Genomic DNA, 9183 nt, shown 5'->3' on the forward strand with positions numbered 1-9183 from the left:
AAAACATAGGGCGATTTCTCTACGTATGGCGCTGGTGCAGACTTGTTTTCCTCTACGGTCTGCTTCCGTGGTTCCCGCCATTTCGGTGCTGTGCCGCGATCCGCTCAGTCGTTTGACGTCCATCGCCGTGGGCAAGAGGGCCGCGCAGGAGGGCCCCGTCAACGACGCCAGGCGCTGCACGCATCTTCCGGCTTCTCCATCACGCACCATCTCTCATCCCTCGGCCTGGACCTCCACACGCAACGATTGTCATCTTAGTAAGTCGTCATAAATACTAAAATAGACGTTATGATTGAACTCGCTTAGCTCGTTGAGAAATAAATCCGGATCTTTCTTTTTGTGGGTGCATATTTCAGTTTCTTCCAAAATGTTAAGAAACCGTCCTTTATGAGTTCTATGCAGGATGTCTAAATTTTGTTCAATGTTCGTCACTGAGTGCTTTGAGGCAGCCATATGCGCCCCAAACGCTGTTTTGTTTTGAGAGTAGGTGTGCTCCCTGAATCTGGGCCTACTAGTCTGCCCTTTATATTGTTTACAGCAGTCATCACATTTGATCTTACATACACCTGAATCCTGAAATTTATTCCTACTATTACATATTTTGTGCCGGAGCTTCAACGTTAGCGTGTTATTTGTTCGGAACCCTATTTAAATGTCGGATTTACGAAAGCATCTTTCAATCTTATCTGTAATTCTTCCACTGTAAGCGAGAACCATGTATTTTTTCTTGTTGCTCATCTTAACTGCGACTTGACTTCCTTCTATTTGTTTCATTTGCCTCTTCTTTATCTTCTTATAAATATTAATCACCTGCTTACACGTACATCCCTTCGCTACGGCCACTTGTTTTAAAATACTTACCTCCTTTTCTACTTCCTGTTGACTTAGTGGCAATCTGCATACCATCGAAGTAAAATTTGCCCATTTGTATCGCGGTGGGTGACAAGAGCGCTCATTGATAACTAGATCTGTACACGTAGGTTTTCTGAATATGCTAAATTCAGGCTTCCCATCTTCCTTTCTTAATGTTACATCTAAGTAATCTGTACGGTTGTCTTTTTCAAATTCCATAATGAATCAAATTTTCGGGTGTTTAGAGCTCATTTTTTGTGCTAAGTTTTCGATATCATTTTTATCTCCTTTGTATAATAAAATAGAGCCGTCAACATATCCCCGGTAATATACAATTTTCTCTGCGATATCAGGATTTTCATCAAGTATTCTTTTCCCAAGTGATTTAAAAAAATGTCAGCCAGCGTCCCTGCTAAAGTGTTCCCCATCGTGAAATAGTAAATTAGTATCATTATCGTTACAGATCTGAAGATGGTTCTAGAGGAACCGAAACCGGTCATATGAATAAACATTTTGCAATCAAGACGGATTATAAGTAACGTTGTAAAATCACTGATTGCGGCTACCCTATTAGACATTAAGTCTGTTTTGCAAAATCGTTCACATATTTAAAGTTCCTGTAGAAGCGTCATGGGCGACGTGTTGTAACTAATTTATGTTCTGATATATCGTATATTAAAACTGTACGTAATGTAGATACGGAAATAAGTCGCTGTTGAACATTTTAGCGCCACTGCTAGTAGTCACATACAGAGAAATTCGACGTATCTGTCTGACAGAAACAGACGGAGCGCTTTATTTCGGCTGGGTTCTGGATGATGTGCCATCCACGGAGTTCTTTGCGATTGAATTTCATAAGAATACTGATATAGAATACAGTGATTCTATTTTGTAATGAGGATCATGGGGAGGAGATGGGTGTATCTTTACAAGCTATAAAGTAAGTACTTAACGATATAATACGATTATAGTGCTAGATATGTCCTTTGCTGAAGACAAAATATGTAATCTTATTATGTAATCTATAAGGATTTGAAACGAAAAGATCAAATACGTACAGTCGTAGGTAATTCATGCGGCAGATTTCGGTTGTGACAGGATGCCAGTAAAATGTGCAATCTGGCCTGGTTTTAAAACTGCAAGATAAGGAAAGAAGGTGTCACAGCAATATTATGGTACTTTCCAAACTAATGACTCGGAAAATTAATTACTATTAAATGAGACAAACATCACTATTACTTTGGAAATGAGCGTATGGCATCGTTGGCCGGGAGGCCCCATCCAGGGAAGTTCGGCTGCCAAGTGCAAGTCTCATTTCAGTCTGCGCCACATTGGGCGACCTGCGCGCCGGTCATGAGGATGAAATGATGATGATGACAGCATAACACCCAGTCCCTGAGCGGAGAAAATCTCCAAGCCGGCCGGGAATCGAACCCGGGCCCATTTGCATGGGAGGCGAGTACGTTACCACCCAGCTAAGCAGGCGGATACTATTATTTTAACCTATTGAGATAAAACTGTTGACAAAACAAATGAAAAGCAGTGGCAACATTAATATAATAAGGTCTTGGCGTATCTGACACAGGTGTCGAGGGGAAGATGCTAATAATTGTACAATTGGATGAATTACAATTGCAAAGTGCCCAGTGACTGTTGCGATGTTAATTGAGAACTACACTGAAGAGCCAAAGAAACTGGTACACTTGCCCCAGCGACCTCGTAGAAGTGCAGCAACACGGCGTGGCATGAACTCGACTTTTTTTCTGAAGTAGTGCTGGAGGGAACTGACACCTTGAATCCTGTAGAGCTGTCCATGAATTCGTAAGAGTGCGAAGGGTGGAGATCTCTCCTGAACAGCACGTTGCAAGGAATCCCAGATATGCTCAATGATGTTTACGTCTGGGGAGTTCGGTAGCCAGCGGAAGTGTTTAAACTCAGAAGAGGGTTCCTGGAGCCACTATGTACCGATTCTGGATGTGTGGGGTGCCGCATTGTCCTGTTGGGATTGCCCAAGTCAGTCGGAATGCACAATGGATGATCAAACAGAATGGATACGTGTCACCTGTCAGAGTCGTATTTAGACGTCTCAGGAGCCCCGTATCACGCCAACTGCACACGCCCCACATCATTACAGAGTTTCCATCAGCTTGAACAGTCCCCTGCTGACATGCAGGGTCAGTGGATTAACGGTGTTGTCTCCACATCCGTACAGGTCCATCCCCTCGATACAATTTGAAATGACACTCGTCTACCAGGTAACGTGTTTCCAGTCATAAATATCGGCATTGACGGACCCAGGCGAGGCGTAAGACTTTGTGTCGTGCAGTCATCAAGGGTACACGAGTGGGCTCAGAAAACTCATATCGATGCCGTTTCGTTGAATGGTTCCCACTCTGACACTTGCTGACGGCCTAGCATTGAAATCTGCAGCAGTTTTCGGAAGGGTTTTCACTTCTGTCACGTTGAACAATTCTCTTTAGTCGTCGTTGGCCCCGTTCATGGAGGATCTTTTTCCAGCCGCGGCGTTGTCGGAGATTTTATGTTTTACCAGGTTCCTGATATTCACGGTATACTCGTGAAATGGTCGTACGGGAATATTGGGAAAATCCCCACTTCATCGCTACCTCGGAGATGCTGTATCCCATCCCTCGTGCACGGACTATAACACCACGTTCAAACTCTTTTAAATCTTTATAACCTGTCGTTATACTGGCAGTAACCGATTTAACAACCGCCTTAGACACTTGTCTAATATAGACGTTGCCGACCGCAGCGACGTATTCTGCCTGTTTACATACCTCTGTATTTCAATACGCATGCCTACATCAGTTTGTTTGGCGCTTCAGGGTGTATTACTACAGACGTGAAATATTGCACCTGGCGGGCCGGAGTGGCCGAGCGGTTCTAGGCGCTACAGTCTGGAACCGCGCGACCGTTACGGTCGCAGGTTCAAATCCTGCCTCGGGCATGGATATGTGTGATGTCTTTAGGTTAGTTAGGTTTAAGTACTAAGTTCTAGGGGACTGATGACCTCAGAAGTTAAGTCCCACAGTGCTCAGAGCCATTTGTACCATTTTTTATTAGACGTGTGGTTGGACTTGAAAGCAGATTGTTCATTGGCATTAAGATACAAGTCTTCAGAGTGAGCCTAGGAGACTGTGTGTTTGTGTTCTTCTCATCATCATCATCATCGTCATCATCATCATTCGTGACAGTGGCTAGATTGGACTGCGAACAAAAATTGGGCTATGTAAAAATTGGGACTTTGTACGGGCGCAGAATTATTATGAAATAACTTCGATTTTCCTACACATTGAAACTTCCCCTTTGAACAATTATACAAGACTGTGCTTAAACTGACACACAATATTTTGTTAGCGCAACGCAATCTGACTTTCAAAATTCCCTACTAAAGAATGGCCCTGACAAACATTAAACTATACCTTTCACAAATCACTTACCTCACAAAAATCTTCGCTGCTCAAGCTACTGCAGTACAGCGAGCGCCACTACTGCCAGCTAAATAGAAGATTCAAACTACTGAAGGCACTAACTACTGATAGGGATAGTTAGCAAATGAAAGATATTAATAGAGAACAAATAATGTATTTACCTTGATATCATCATATATAAATATAGCAGTTCATGCCAAATTACAAAACTCCGCCATCTCTCTCCCCACATCCACCACTGCTGGCGGCTCACCTCCAACTGCGCAACGCTACGCGCTGTTCACAGCCAGCTGCCTAACACTACAATGGCGAGTATTACAACAATGCAAAGCAGCCACAGACTGCACACAGCACAGCCAGTGATTTTCATATTGAGGTGGCGTTACCAATAAAAAACCTAAACAGCCTACTTACATAGAGAAAACATAAACAGCCTACTTACATAGAGAAAACATAAACAGCCTACTTACATAGCCCCCATGCTCCCCACAAAAATTTTACAAAATATTTTTGGGCAGTGGCCAATAATGATTTGAAAAAATTTTTCATAATTACGATAACAAAGATATCAAATGCACACACTTATTTATACAACGTTGGTCAAAAGCTAAAATTTTGTCACAGTCCATAAAGACAGTCCTGATCATTCATTACGGTAATCACAGGTTTTTTTTCACAAAGTCTCATTAGTAAAAGAAATTGCACACAGAAGTAGTGGATTTCCATGCTCTTGAAGAAGTAGTGTTGTCCTTCCAACGGAAAGACAGTGCTGGCTCTTGACATGCTGACAGGTAATGGGCCACAATGGAGCAAACCCACAGCAGAGTCATTCGAAGTTTTGAAGAGTATTGGTAGGTAAGTCATCACAGAGCGGACCCACTGTAGTCCTGGTAGAGAGTATGGTATTGGTGGGCCACCAGAGGTGCAGACCCACTGCAGTCCTTGTAGAAATAATGGTATTGATGGATCATCAAAGATGTAGACCCACTGTAGTCCTTGAAGAGATGGCCAGCAGCCATCTGTTGTGACTGTGCAGGTGCACAATCACCATTGAAGAGTCTTGCGGATAATATAGCAAGTCCATAAACCACCACTTGTGCACTCACAAAGTTTTTGAAATTGTCCTTAGAACCAGCAATGCTGTTATCCAGTCCCTTGCTGAGTTATTAACACACGTGCAAACACTAACAGTCCCTACTTCTCACATATTGTCCACATACTATGACCAACAGAAACGTGTGCAGTGAAATGTAACTAACAAGTTAATAATGTCATGAACTGGTGACAATTACAATTTTATAACATAAGAATACAATTACAAAGGTACAAAATACATCATTAAAAACATAATAATACAGATAACATTTGTAGTACAGGCTTTACAAAAGAATAGAAATAAACATATACATCAGTGTTACAAAAATAGTGACATAAGTACATACATAAAATAATGAGAATAGTTTTCGAAACATTAATTTCACACATGAACATTGAAACAGAACAGAATTGTAAACAACTTTACAAAGAAAATAACATATTATTAATGCAACTTATATTTGAGGATAACAGTATTCCTCCTCATAGTGAATATAGCTTAGTATTAGAAGAGAAAAAAATTCTATGAAACAGTACACAGAGACAGGAAGAAAACAAATACTCAAGGGTACACAAACACATAGTGGGATAACACCAATAGGAAAGGACAGGGTTCGTTTTCAGTGTAACATTTGGTACTGCAGTCCAACCCAAAACTTCATATATCTTTCCTCTTATTTCATCCTTTGTTTCCACCAAAAAAAATTCTATCTAAGCATGCTTTCTGTATTTATATGTTCACACATTTCTTACCTCAACATTTATTTCCAAGAAAATCCTACCTAAACCTGTTTTCTCAATGCATTTCTTCCAATTCATCGCAACTCATTCTCTTAGAGGCTACCCCCTCTTAAGCTAACTTAAATCTACTGAGCTCAGATGCTAAACTAAGGGACGAGGCAATGCAGCATCACATAACAAATCAACACAAACAGCAATGCAAAAAATTCAAATTGGCAAAGCTAGCAGCATAAATGAGCAAAAGTCAAATTCAATAACACTATGCCTGGCAAACAGCAGCAACTTATACCTAAACATGACATAGCGCAAGCAGAAAAAATATTACACTAAACAACAATGCAGATAAGGGAAATGTATATTCACATCTTAATGTCTATGTAATTAAAGTGGTGCACCACAAGAAGTTATTCTACCAAAAAGTTACCAATTACTTGAAAAGAAAATTATGAATGCAGTTACTAGTTCCTTCTTATTGTTCTTTCCATTCCAAGTGCTCCTTTTTTAAAGAATGTGGATCATAAAATAATTATTTAATAGATCTGTTGACAGAAAGTGTTCACATTAGCAAATGCATTTCATTTTATAAAAGCAATGCTGCAACACAGCTGGAAACCAGATGTCAAAATAAGCAACTATGAAAAGCAAAGCATAAAAATATCATTCAATAGTCATGTGACATTTCATAAGTTAGTAGAAATTCTCTAAACTCTCGTAGAAAGACGCTTGTCGTAATCAGGTGTGCAGATGTAAAAATATTGCTTGTCATTTTATTAGGCATTTCAGTAAATATCGTAAATTAAGAGCTAGTGTAATCATATGTTTTCAAGTTCGACCGTGTCGTTTTTGCGATGCTTTCTCTAAAGGAATGACAATGGCCAGGATAATGGCCTTCCCTTTCCTTTTTTTTTCTTTCTTCCTGTGCTCTGAAAGGCACGCGCTAATGACTTTTTCTCCAGGCGTCTGACACAGCTGGGTGCCCGCGACGCATTACGTGCAGGTGGTCACTTAACTTTCGTACGGAAATATTTACTATGGGAGATTCTGCTACGGTAACAGTCTCACATAAAAATATTTCACAGGTCAAGAATTAGTGTTGCAAATCTGTAGAAACAAAATCCTATAAATATAAGTGTCCAAAAAAAAATATTCGTCACCATTGTGATACAGTCACACATTTCATAACTCTTAAAGTACGTTTCTTGGTTTCCAACATCCTTTTCATAAATCAGAGTCCCTAAACACTACTCATTATTCCTTACCTCATTATACATATACATATTCGTCGACACTTCTTCAATATTTCATCATGAGAAATACGTAGCATAATAAACATTCCTCAACAACATAATACACATCGTCGTCGTAATAATAACATCATAACACCTCAGTCAAATCTCAAAATCGTCGTAGCTTCCTCCAATAATTAAAAAAAATTCTCTGCTCATGTCAAAAGTGTCAGCTGCCTCAAACGTACTTTAAAAATCATAATCTCATACCAAATACATCATTCAAAGCTCTCATAGTATCACAATGATTCCGAAAAAATATGAACAGATCACACAGTACAGACAAAATACAATTTCGTAAGTGCGAAGTAATCCAACTCTGTAATTGCGTAAACATCTGTCACTGATATAGTAAAAATAAATGTTTGTCTCTCTCAGTTAAATGATCAGATAGCTGTGTAATTTGTGTGTTAGAGAAATATGGTACCGATGTGTAAAGTTGTATAAGCAAATACCATATTAGCTAGGGTTCCTTGTGGTTGCCACACACATGGTACACAAAGTAGGCGTATACCCCCCTGAGGATTAATGTAATTATACCCTCAGGTGTTACAGATTACACCAATGGAATGAAATATATCACGGAAAACTTTCTTTGTAATTCAAAAGTCTTTAAAAATAAATGTTTTAAGTATAAAATTGATCACTGAAATGCGTGTCCTGTAGCGCTAAATGTGCATCTTGTTGTAAGATAATCTCTGTGGAAGTGTCGTAGTTATTTTCCTCCGAAAGCTAAGTTCTGCAGAAGCCAATGTACTTACCTCATGATAAACAAAAGTGAAATGCTTTGCGTATAGATATCATACTTATTACGCTTATTGCCGTGATGAAGAAAGTACTGTGCTGTAACGTATTGTTGTGCTACAGAAAAGGCTGTCTCCTTGTAGCTATACCATAAAAGTTACTACTAAAACATGTTTTACTTTCCAGAATAATACAGAAAAACTGTGCAGATATAAAACAGAAACACCGCAAAATCAACATTGTAAATTGTCACTCATTAGTAGCGTCGTGATAAAATCGTGTAGCTGTCACATAAACTAACTATTGTCTCATCTGGTATCTCACAGAAAGTACTTTAACTCCGGAATGTATTTTCAAGTAAACCAAAATGTTGCATTAAAATCTCATTAGCAGTACTGGTAAATGTTCTAATCGTGCAACTAACAGGCAAGAATGTACACACACAATTACACTGTGTCGTCTGTTCGCAATAACAATGCATTCGTAATTTCTGTTTAAATAATTTCCTAGGTTCTAGACTGGATATTTAACTTCAAACATTGTTGTATGTTAACAGATTCTAAGTCTGACAAAGCATACTAGCAACGTAAAGTGAAACGTTTTATGGCAAAGACAAAGGTAAAAAGCAGATTATCTCTCAATAAACGGTTTTACATGTGGAATATGGTGTAAACCTTTACTCTTCATAGTACTCAGAGTTTGAACTTGAATGCAATTGTCATATGCTATACGTCGGTAAAGAATACTGGAATTTTTCACAGGGTTAGCGTCAATGTTATTTTTCTCTGAGCCAGCCGGCGCACGCGGCTGCCTGCTGTGCGAGTCATTGTCTGTCTCTTTGTTGGCGCGCGCCGTTATTGGGATTAGGAGGCCTAACTTCCACTAATTCGCCTTGCCGAGAGGGCCCAGCTCTGTTTAAAGCTCGCCAGTTCTGATGGAATTTAGGTCTGTCGTTATGTCGGTAGTTTACATAGTTTCTTGCTTGTCGGTCACGTGGTGGAGAATTTCTCCCT

This window comes from Schistocerca americana, chromosome 1 (genome assembly GCF_021461395.2).
Source record: "Schistocerca americana isolate TAMUIC-IGC-003095 chromosome 1, iqSchAmer2.1, whole genome shotgun sequence".
In the NCBI taxonomy this organism is placed as follows: Eukaryota; Metazoa; Arthropoda; class Insecta; order Orthoptera; family Acrididae; genus Schistocerca; species Schistocerca americana.